The sequence below is a fragment of the Hydra vulgaris genome, chromosome 02 (assembly GCF_038396675.1).
Source record: "Hydra vulgaris chromosome 02, alternate assembly HydraT2T_AEP".
In the NCBI taxonomy this organism is placed as follows: domain Eukaryota; kingdom Metazoa; phylum Cnidaria; class Hydrozoa; order Anthoathecata; family Hydridae; genus Hydra; species Hydra vulgaris.
The window spans coordinates 63072501-63083414 of record NC_088921.1 but is presented as its reverse complement, the minus strand read 5'-3'; the positions used below and the strand labels follow the sequence as shown (position 1 = coordinate 63083414).

The following is a 10914-nucleotide window of genomic DNA, read 5'->3' as shown; positions in this document are numbered from 1 at the left end:
TTAAAAACATTCAGAATGTTTTTAAAAACATTCCGGTCAATTAAATTTGCGTTTTTGTGGTTTTTTTATATAACAATTAATTTGTAATTAAATTAATGGTTTTTACTTTCGTCCAACACGGAAATGTTGGACGAAAGTCAAAAGTAATTAAAAGTGACGTATATGTTGGCGTAAGAATCACTTTTTTCCTTCCGCTCTTCCCAAAGCCAACAAACTATAGATCTATATATATATATATATATATATATATATATATATATATATATATATATATATATATATATATATATATATATATATTGCAAAAAAACGCGATATTTTTTTATGCATATTTTATAAGATTTTGTTATAAATTTTACTATTACGTTTTAATCATTAAAAATATTTTGTTACTTAAATTCGAAACTTTTTTAATTACGTTTTTTAATCGTTTTGCACATTTTACTATGCAAAATCAAGCGCAAATTAACAATGATTCTATTACAAAGCTGCCGTTAGCCGAACGCGAGTTTTATACGTAAGTTGCATTTTTCTTAAGCAATGCTTCATAAAAAATAATGTTACTTAAAAGAGCATAACTTTTTTTATAATGATTCTTTTTTCATAAATTTTTCACTATTTTATTACAAATTCAAAGCTCTTTCGAACCATATATAAAACTTGAATAAATAAATGGTTTGAAATTTTTACACACGTACCTAAACTTATAAATTCCCGAAGAAATTTCAGGAGAGAAAAAGATGTAGTGAAGCTATCCTAAGAACTGGTTTTATTGTTACAGACTATACAGCAGTATGTCAACTGCATTGGCCAAATGAAGCACCTTTTGAAAGCAAATATGGAAAGCAACGACCTTTAAACCCACCATCTGTTTTTAAAAATATTCCGCCTAGTTGTTTAGCCACACCAGCAAGTAAAGTTAGAAAAACTGTAACTTTAAGCGGTTTCGGAAGCATTTTACCAGATGAGTTAAATGATTTTCTAAAAGAGGATGAACTTATATTTGACGATATTCAATCTTTGTTAAGTGATAATAAAGATGTTATTATTTTCCAGCTTAATAAAAAAAGTTTACACATACAATCAAAAATGTACAAACTTGGTGTTCCATTATTTATTTTAGTAATTTTTAATTAATATTCATTTGTAGCTAACCATAATGGCACAACTTGTAATATTTCATCTTTAGCTGTAAACAAATTAAAGTTAATAAAAACAAAATCAGCTTTGTTTGAAGCAGTTAGTTTTTTAGAAAATAAAGAAAGTTCGCTTCAGTCAAATATTCTATTCGAACACCTTAATGGTATGAGAAAAGTTAATGTTGGTAACGTTTTATATACTTCAGATATTATATATAGAGCATATGAGTATTTTGCTATGCGACAAAGTTTACATGATTGTTTGTGTATTTACTACAAGTTGCCAAGTATAAGAACTTTAACACGATTGACTTCAAAAATAAGCTCAATGGAGGACCTAAGTTTCATAAATAGTATTTTTATGAATTTAAATCCATTGAAAAGAACTTCCATACTACTAATTGATGAGGTCTATGTCAAAGCTTCATTACTTTACCAAAGAGGTGCTTTGTTTGGTCAAGCAGTAAACTACCCTGAAAAGTTAGCTAAAACAATTTTATCATTTATGATTAAATGTCTTTTTGGAGGTCCAGAATTTATATGTAGAGCTCAACCTGTTGCAAATCTTTCCTCTGAATTTCAGTTTACTCAATGTCAACAAATTGTTGATACGATAAATAATATTGAAAATAGTAAGACACTGGTAATAATTACTGATGGTAACCGTGTAAATCAAAGATTTTTTGGAATGTTTAAAACAGTTGATAGTAAACCATGGTTAACAACATCAGGTATATATTTATTGTATGATTATGTGCATCTCATAAAATCTATACGAAACAATTGGTTGACAGAAAAGACTGACGAACTTCAATTTTTGAAGAGATTGAAAATAAAGCATTTGAAGGTACTGCTGTATTTATTAAAAAAATAATTTTTTTTCGAATGTTGTTAATGTCAAAGCACCTGGTGCTGGCATTCGGTTTAAAAATGAATTATGCGGAGAAATCCACTCAGCTGGTGATCAACAGTTACAACTGCTACGAGATATTGCTGAACTATCAAATTTTATGAAACGCAATGCAATAGCGCATTTATGTTATGGCTTTATTGATCTCATAGAAACTTTGTTGAGTAATGGAGCTAAGTATGTCTTATTAGGTTGGTTTTCAACAGATCCACTTGAAAAAGCTTTTTCTAAGCTTCGACAGGGATTTGGAGGTACTTACTTTATAAACGCTAAATCTGTATTTGAAAAAATTAATATTCAACATACTAAATTGATATTACAACTTGACTCCTGTTGATGGTATCGATAGTCATACTTGTGACATATGTTTTAGAGATATTTCTACTGATGAAAAAGAACTTCTGGATAATATACATGATCTTGAAAGCTCAGTTAATAAATTTACATTAGTGGCTATAGTTTACATAGCTGGCTATGTGTAAAAAAGCGAAATAAAAATTTATGATGATTCTACCAATTATTATTATAAATATGGAAGTTATCTGTATAGCCTAAACAGAGGCGGACTTGAAATTCCTTCTGATACTCTTGTCCAATGGTCAATATTTTGCTTTTTTTTTTTTCAAGGTGCTACTGACCCTTTATGCAGAACTTTTTGTGTTTCAGTTCATTGCTGCTAAATATAAATTTAAAATCACAAAAAAACAATGCAGAGTATATTCTAATAATCTGCTAAAGACTTACTCACTAATTACCACTCCCAAAATACTAAAGCTATCATAATTTATGTGAAAATTAGTTTTGTAATTTGTTATGCTATTTACTTGTTATGTTTTTTATTTTCTCATTAGCCTATATGTCTCTCAATATGTTTGGATTTGTAAATATTTACCCTGTTGAGATATTTTGATAAAACATTTTTTTTTTGCTTGAATCAACGGCATTTTTTAGCGATGTCAAGGCCTGTTATTATAGAAGGCCGTGTGTGTGACGAAAAAGTAAAGATACTTTTGCATCCAGTGGCTGTTGCACCCAACGTCTACATCATTGAAAAAGTAGGTTTTTACATTTTTGTTTTTCTTTTTTTATTTAACTACTTATCCTAATTGATCACTTTTTTTCAGGATTCTCCTCATGGGTTCAAGCTCATTACGCATAATATGTGTTCAATTACCCATAATACGTTAGTCATTGTAAGTAATAAATTTAGAAATAATTATTTGTGAAATATTGTAGTCATTAATGACTTCAACTTGGCTAATAATTAAAATTGCTCGACTGATAAGGTTCCTTATTAAAATTGCTCTCTCTCTCTTTCTCTCTTTTTCTCTTTCTCTCTTTCTCTCTCTCTCTCTCTCTCTCTCTCTCTCTCTATATATATATATATATATATATATATATATATATATATATATATATATATATATGTATATTTATATATATTTGTATTTATATTTTTTTTTTTAGAAAATGTTTGAAGAAAGTTAGAAGATACTAAAAACCTTGGTATTATGCAAGCCAAAGCGATTCAATTAATTCAATCGACAAAAAACGGCGTGTAAATCGCAAAAGAAAAAATAATATTTTTAATATTCATTTTGGATGTATTGATTAATAGCATTTAATTTAAAATAAATTCATTTTGCAACACGTTTTTTAATTTTATAAAATTTCTTCATAATAGTTTAAGGTAAATCCAACATAGGTTATAGGTGGAAAACATCACATGTAGAAGATCAAAAATGCTACACATTTTGAATACTAAATGGGACTATTATCTATAACATGTAGTATTTTCCACCTATATCCCATGTAGGATTTACCACATAAAACCCATGTGGGATTTACCATATGAAACCCACATGGGACAAAATAATAATCCCCATATGGGTTACATATGGTAAAAACCCACGCGTATCCCATATGGGATTTACCATATGGAATCCATGTGGGATTTACCATATGAAACCCATATGGGACAAAATAATAATCCCCACATGGGTTACATATGGGAAAAATCCACGCGTATCCCATGTGCGCTTTTTCACTGGGGTACACAACATATTCAATGATGTTTTTAGTGATTTTATTTATAACTTTGATCGTTAATGATTTGCAATCATTACTAATTGCGTAAGCGGTTTAAAATTTAAAGAGTAAAAAATACATACTCCTCCACCTACTGTCTCAGTATTTCTGACTTGATGAATATTTTTATAGTTTTGTAGTTGAAAATTTGAATCTTTTTCAACTTGTTTATCTCGACACCAGGTCTCTGTGAGACAAATAATTTTAAAATTAATTTAAAACACTATATAAAAAATCTTTAAATTTATCAAAATTTTTTTGAAAGCTCCTAATATTTAGGTCTAAAATAGAGAACTCATTAATATCTATATCAGCAGAAAGATTAGAAATATCGGAATTATAATAAGAAGGGCATATGTTGCTAATTATTTCATCAGCGTTAAAAAAATTAACGTCTGGATCTAAATGATTCTCTAAAAGTATATTTTTATTTGTCTCGAATGCCCTAAAGCTTAATTCACGAAAATTCATACCTCCCATGATAACAAGAAAGGTTATACTAACAAAATATTTAAAGAATAAAATAAAATAATTAAAGTTTAGAAGGTAATTTTGTAAATTCTTTTACTATTAATATATCGTAAATTACAACCGAAAACATACTTACAACCGAAAACATACAACTGTTACAATTGGAAATATTCAAAGGTTACAAAAGAAAACATATAAAGGTTACAAAAGAAAACATATAAAGATTACAAAAGAAAACATACAAAGGTTACAATTGAACATGTATCGTTTGCATTTAAAAAGTCACAAGCTATAGTTCAAAATAAAAAAAATGGAAGGAAACGTTATTTATTTAAATCACATTTCCAAATATGTCACAGATAAGAAGTACCCTGAAGACTATGGAGTAAATCAAAAGCGCAGTCTTAGGAAATTGTCAAAAAGCTATGAAAGGTACCTTTTGATAATATAATAAAGTATAACATTTTAAATAAAATTAACGTTTTTGTCAAAATTATTGAAGAACAAGTTTTTTTAAGATGGTCTGCTAAGACGTAATCTAAAAGTATGTGGCATACCCTTTCTAGCGGAAGTTATATTTAATGTGGATGAAAGAATTAAAGTTTTTACGGCTGAGCATGATAGTCCTTTGGGAGGACACAGTGAAGAAACTAAAACAAGATTAAAAATAATCGAAAAGTATTATTGGCCCAATATTGATTGTAATAGGTAAAGCAATGTCAGCGATGTCAAAGGTCGGGTACGCTTCTTTCATCGGTCGAGCCATTACTTTCAATAAAGGTAAAAAACCTTTTTTTTAAATGCCAAAGTATCACCAAACTTTTTTTGACAGTGCAAAGCAATCCTTTTTTTTAGACATCACGAGTATGGGAGATTGTTGGGATTGATTTTGCTGGGCCCTTTACTGAAACAAAAATGGACAATAAATATTTCCTAAGCTGTACTGATTTGTTTTCAAAATGGCCGGTAGCATATGCTTTGCCAAATAAAGAAGCCGCAACAGTGGCTAAAGCTATAATTAAGTTGGTCACAACCTTCGGTTTTCCGTCAGCTATCATAACTGACAATGGAACTGAGTTTTTCAATCAGTTAGATTAAAACAGTATTAAAATTAGTAAGAAAAAAAGTAATGAATTATTAAAAATAGGCTTAATCAATGTACCCTAAACAACGTGGTTCTTTTAAATGTATATTTTTTTTTATATTTTTTTTAAATTACTAATTTTACCTGTTGCTCGGAATTGAAAAAAGAAAAACGGCAGTATATCATCCACAATCTAACGGGCAAGACGAAAACACAAACAAAAACATAAAAAGGTATATATATATATATATATATATATATATATAAATATAATATAAATATATATATATATATATATATATATATATATATATATATATATATATATATATATATATATGTATAATATTTATATTTATTTAGTAAATTAAGAAAACTGATTGAGGAGAACCAATCAAACTGTGATGAATAAATTGACATTATTTTATATCCATAGCGAGTCGAGAGACAAACATCAACAAAAGTTTCACCTTTTGAAATTATGTTTGGGGGCCGATTGTTGGTTTTACATTGTCAATTTGAAGGAATGAATATATTTTATTAAAAACGTGATATAAATATCATTTTTTTCACTAAAGGCACGGTACGGTATTCATGATTTTTGTAATTTAGAATAACCGTAACTTTGCAGCAGTGACGACGGAGGAAATCGAGTGCGAAATGGAAAGAAATACGAAACACATTCAGAATCTCACAGACTTTGTTACTAAGGTTTGAAAAATAAAACTAATTTATTCAAATTGAACAAATTAAGTATTAACTTTAGGCTCACGGATATGAAAGGCGTTTCTCTGCTTGGATCGTACTAAAGACTACATGTGAAAATTTTTATTGAAAACACTTTATCTCCATGACACTTCTTAACATCTGAGGTTGTAGGGAAATGATTTACTGTCGTATGTTTGCCTTAAGCTCTTGAATAGTTCGGGGCTTATTTGCATACATTTTGTCTTTAAGATATCCCCAAAACCAAAAGTCTGGTGCTGTCAAATCAGGAGAACGTGTGAATAAACTCATTGTCATTTCTTGCAGTTCTCTAAAACCTGACAGCATAATTTAGTCGTTTTTGAAAGTTTGGTGGTTGTAAAAATTGCACTAAAGTCTCTTTAAATGCGCTGCAGAGAACTCCGTGAGATGACAAGTTCTTGAGAACGCCTTCGAGTGGATATGGTTGGGTTCTCTTGAACAACCTTGTCCACTTCTAGACTTATCACTTACAGAGCCATGCTCTTGAAAACGCATTACTAGTTTCAATATTGCAGGCCTTGAATATATATAAATAAATATATATATAGATCTTGTATATATATATATAGATCTTGTATATATATATATATATATATATATATATATATATATATATATATATATATATATATATATATATATATATATATATATATATATGTATATATGTATATATATATATATACATATATATATATATATATGTATATATGTATATATGTATATATATATATATGTATATATGTATATATGTATATATATATATATATATATATATATATAATTTTTTTAGATTTTTTTAGAAAATCAACTGAAATTTATTTCTAAATTAAAATTGTGTTTCATCAATAAAAGACTTTTTTTTAGAAAATCAACTGAAATTTATTTTTAAATTAAAATTGTGTTTCATCAATAAAAGACTCATCAGAAATGAATGATCAAATTAATAAAACTTCAATTTATACCAAAAAATTAATTACTGTAAATTGCAAATGTCTCAACTATTGTAAATTTTCACACATTTCTGCAATTTGCTGAAACGATTATGAAAATAATTCTTTTGAAATAATTACATATGCTTTTTAAAAAAATATTTTTAAAAGGGGGATTTAACTATTATTTGAGCTCACTTATTTTTATAGTTTTATAGAAAAAACTTATATTCGTGTCTGGATTTAAAAATCAATTCCGATTTTTTGTTTAATAAACTTTCTTGGTTTGCATGGGTAATTATTTCTATATTTATAGATTTTTCTTGTAGACATAGTATACATTTTTTAGAAATATTGTTATATGCAGGCGCTGTTCTAAAAATGGACCAATTCAGTATAAAATCATCAATATTTTTATCTTTTAATTACCATATATATTTTCACAGCATGGTGTCTTTTGAATACTTTTTACTTTTAAAAGATTGGCAAAACGTTTTTTTCATTCACCCTCTGTTATGCCAATATATTGTTTATCAGGTACATTCTTAGAGGATGCAACACATTTATATACCACATTTTTTGATAAACAACTTCCACTCATTGGACGATTGTTTTTTTGTTTACAATTAAAATTTTCTGTAGTTTTTTCATTTAGGATTTTTTTTTTGTTTAACAAAGCATTATTGTGACCTTTTATAGTTCTTTCCATATTTTTTGTGCAACTGTAGTTAACTTTTAGTTGTATTTGGATAAAAAATTTTATGTAATTTATTAGAGGGTGGGAGTTGCTTACCGATCAATTTTAAAAACACTTTTCCAATGTTAGTGGAAACATTTTTGCTAAATGGAGGGTTGAACCAAATTACATTTTTAGTTCTGTTTCGCTTTTTTATATTCCTTTTTTTCAGGGTGAAATTTGAGTTCAAAATTTTCAAAACCACTTTTTTTAAGGGCATCTTCAAATATTCGTTTGGAGGAATTAAATACTTTTTCATTAGAGGAGTTTTGGTCTGGCCTGTTATTAATTGAAATCGGGATTTGTTTTAGAATTTGGGGTGGATGATTTGAGTTAAAATTAATATACAATAATAATTGAGTTAATAATAATATACATCGTTTGGTTTTTTGAAAGGCTTATATGACTTTTCAGAGAGGTTAAATATGACATCAAGAAAGTTCACAATTTTTGAATTTATGTTTATTTCGATTTAAAAGCTAATATTAAAAAAAATTTTTACAATATCTTTTCTAATTTTATCGAGCTGTAAACCGTATTTTTTTTGCATTACTATTAAACTATCGTCGAGATAAAGGCCTAAACCATTTATATTGATTATTTTACTTAATAAATCTAAAATGCATAGTCCAACAAATTCACAAATTAAAATAAAGTTATTTTTTTCTACAATGTTTTATTATACGGATCGTTTCTTCAGGAATAGATGTGTGGCTTTTTGCAAATTCAACTGTTTTAATCTAAAATATCTGCAGTTATTGAGGGTAAAAAATCGTAAATGTCAAATTGTATAAATGTTCAGTCATTTTTATTTTCGATTATGAGAATCAATTTATAACATCAGTGGTATTTTTCTAATGTTGCAAGTTTAACTTATTTCTAAGGATATTAAAAATTTTGTCCAATTTAATTTTGCTTACATGTCCAATCTCACTTTTTGAGGGAACCAATAACCTTCAAGGAAGTTTGTTTTGAAAATTTGGTTTATAGTCTTTTAGTGTTACGAAGGCTTGGGCAGAGGCAATTGATTCGAAACCATGGCCTACTTTATACACTGCCGGATATGTTGCATAAATAGGCCGAAAATTAGAAGGCCAGTTTTTCAGTATTTTAAGTTTTTGTGTTTTAAAATGTAAAATAGTTTTAAAAGTAATGCTTAACGTTTCCAAAGGTTTAAGTTTATTAAGTATTCCTTATTAAATATTTTTTAGGCTAATTCATTTGTGTTAAATATTAAATTAGTAATACAATTATCAAATATTAAGTAAAACTATATTTTACAATTCATTTCAAATATATAATTTTTAACATTTAAAATATAACAGATGCATTTATAAAATAGCATTTGGAATTGAGATATTAACGATATTGAAATTATAAACAAAATTGTAGTTAAAACAATTTATTTTTTCTTGAAACCAAATACAAACACAGATGATGTATTTAATAATAACCAAGATAATGGATTTAAAACAAAGATTTAAAACAAAGATTTAAAACAAAGATTTAAAACAGATGATGTATTTAATAATAAACAAGATAATTATGGATTTAAACCTAAAAATGCCCTACCTTTAATTTTGAAAATTATCTATTGCATTTAATTAAAACAATAAAGTTTTGTCCTATAGAAAACGAATTTCAAACAGAATTAAAAATAGATGTTAAAAAAATTAAATCAAACTCTTATATATTGGTTTTTGCTGATAAAACAAATAACATTTACTAACTCACAACAGAAAACTATGAAAAAATTTTATGCGACAATATCACTAGTTCTTATGAGAAAGCCCCTATAACCTTGGAAAACGCAATTAATTTAAAAGCGCAAAGTACTGCTAAAAAAATTAACCTTGATAACAGTTTCGAACATTGCCTACTTTAAACACGGCCGGATATGTTGCCATAAATAGGCCAAAAATTTAAAGGCCAGTTTTTCAGTGTTTTTTTCGCCAACGACGTTGTGTTGATCAAGTTTCCAAATTAGTTGTGAGAACTATGGTAAATAAATGCGCAGTGGTTAATTGTCGAACTGGCTATAAACTTAAAAAACGTGAATCTAGTTTTCTTTTTGCAAGTAAAGCTGTTTTTAGTTTTCCCAAAGAAACTAGCTTAGAAGAAAAATGGATTAAATTTGTAAACAGAAAAGATGGAATTGAAGCAAACATTCAGTTATTTGCATGGATCATTTTGAAGAAAAGTATTTAAAATATGGAAAACGAGTTACTTTAAAACACGAGTTAAAACCTGTTCCATCTATTTATTCTGAAGAAACTTGTATTCCATCTTCTGTAATGCCTAAAGTTTCTACCTTTCGTAAACCACCAACTAAACGAGATTCTACTATCCCAGATGAAATTCATTTATTTCAAGAAATGGATAAAATAAAAAACATTGATATGCTTCATGAATCTAACTCTCCAAATGGATTTAGTTTTCAAATATATGAAAGTTTTGTTTTATATTATCGTTTGTTTTTTGTAGACTCCACTCCTTTTATTGAATCAATATGTGTTGATAACAATTTGCATGTAAAACTGCATTATAAAAGTTGTCCACTTCCACTTCCTCATTGATTTAGAACTATCAACAATTGTAAACTCACAAGTTTATCTATTTTAGATAATTTGGTGTCTTATATACACAATCTTGTTGAAGGATACTCCTATTATTTAGTTAATGAACTTTCAAAACTAATCTTTTTTAAATCTAAAGGTCGATCTCAATATTCTTTAAAAGTGTTACGTTTTGCACTAATGCAAAGATATTTATCATTTGAGGCTTATTCGCATCTTCTGGAACAACTT

At 27.3% G+C, this 10914-nt stretch overlaps 1 long non-coding RNA gene across 2 annotated transcripts; it reads left to right on the top strand.

The window, feature by feature from the left end:
- Window positions 1–420: 420 nt before the first annotated feature.
- On the top strand, window positions 421–3697 carry LOC136076575 (uncharacterized). Of its 2 annotated transcripts, XR_010636390.1 has the most exons (3): window positions 421–3104; window positions 3174–3242; window positions 3517–3697. It is a non-coding gene; the product is annotated as an uncharacterized LOC136076575 (long non-coding RNA). The 2 variants fall into 2 exon arrangements; XR_010636391.1 differs by lacking the exon at window positions 421–3104 and having other exon boundaries at window positions 3115–3242.
- The last annotated feature ends 7217 nt before the right edge of the window (window positions 3698–10914 follow it).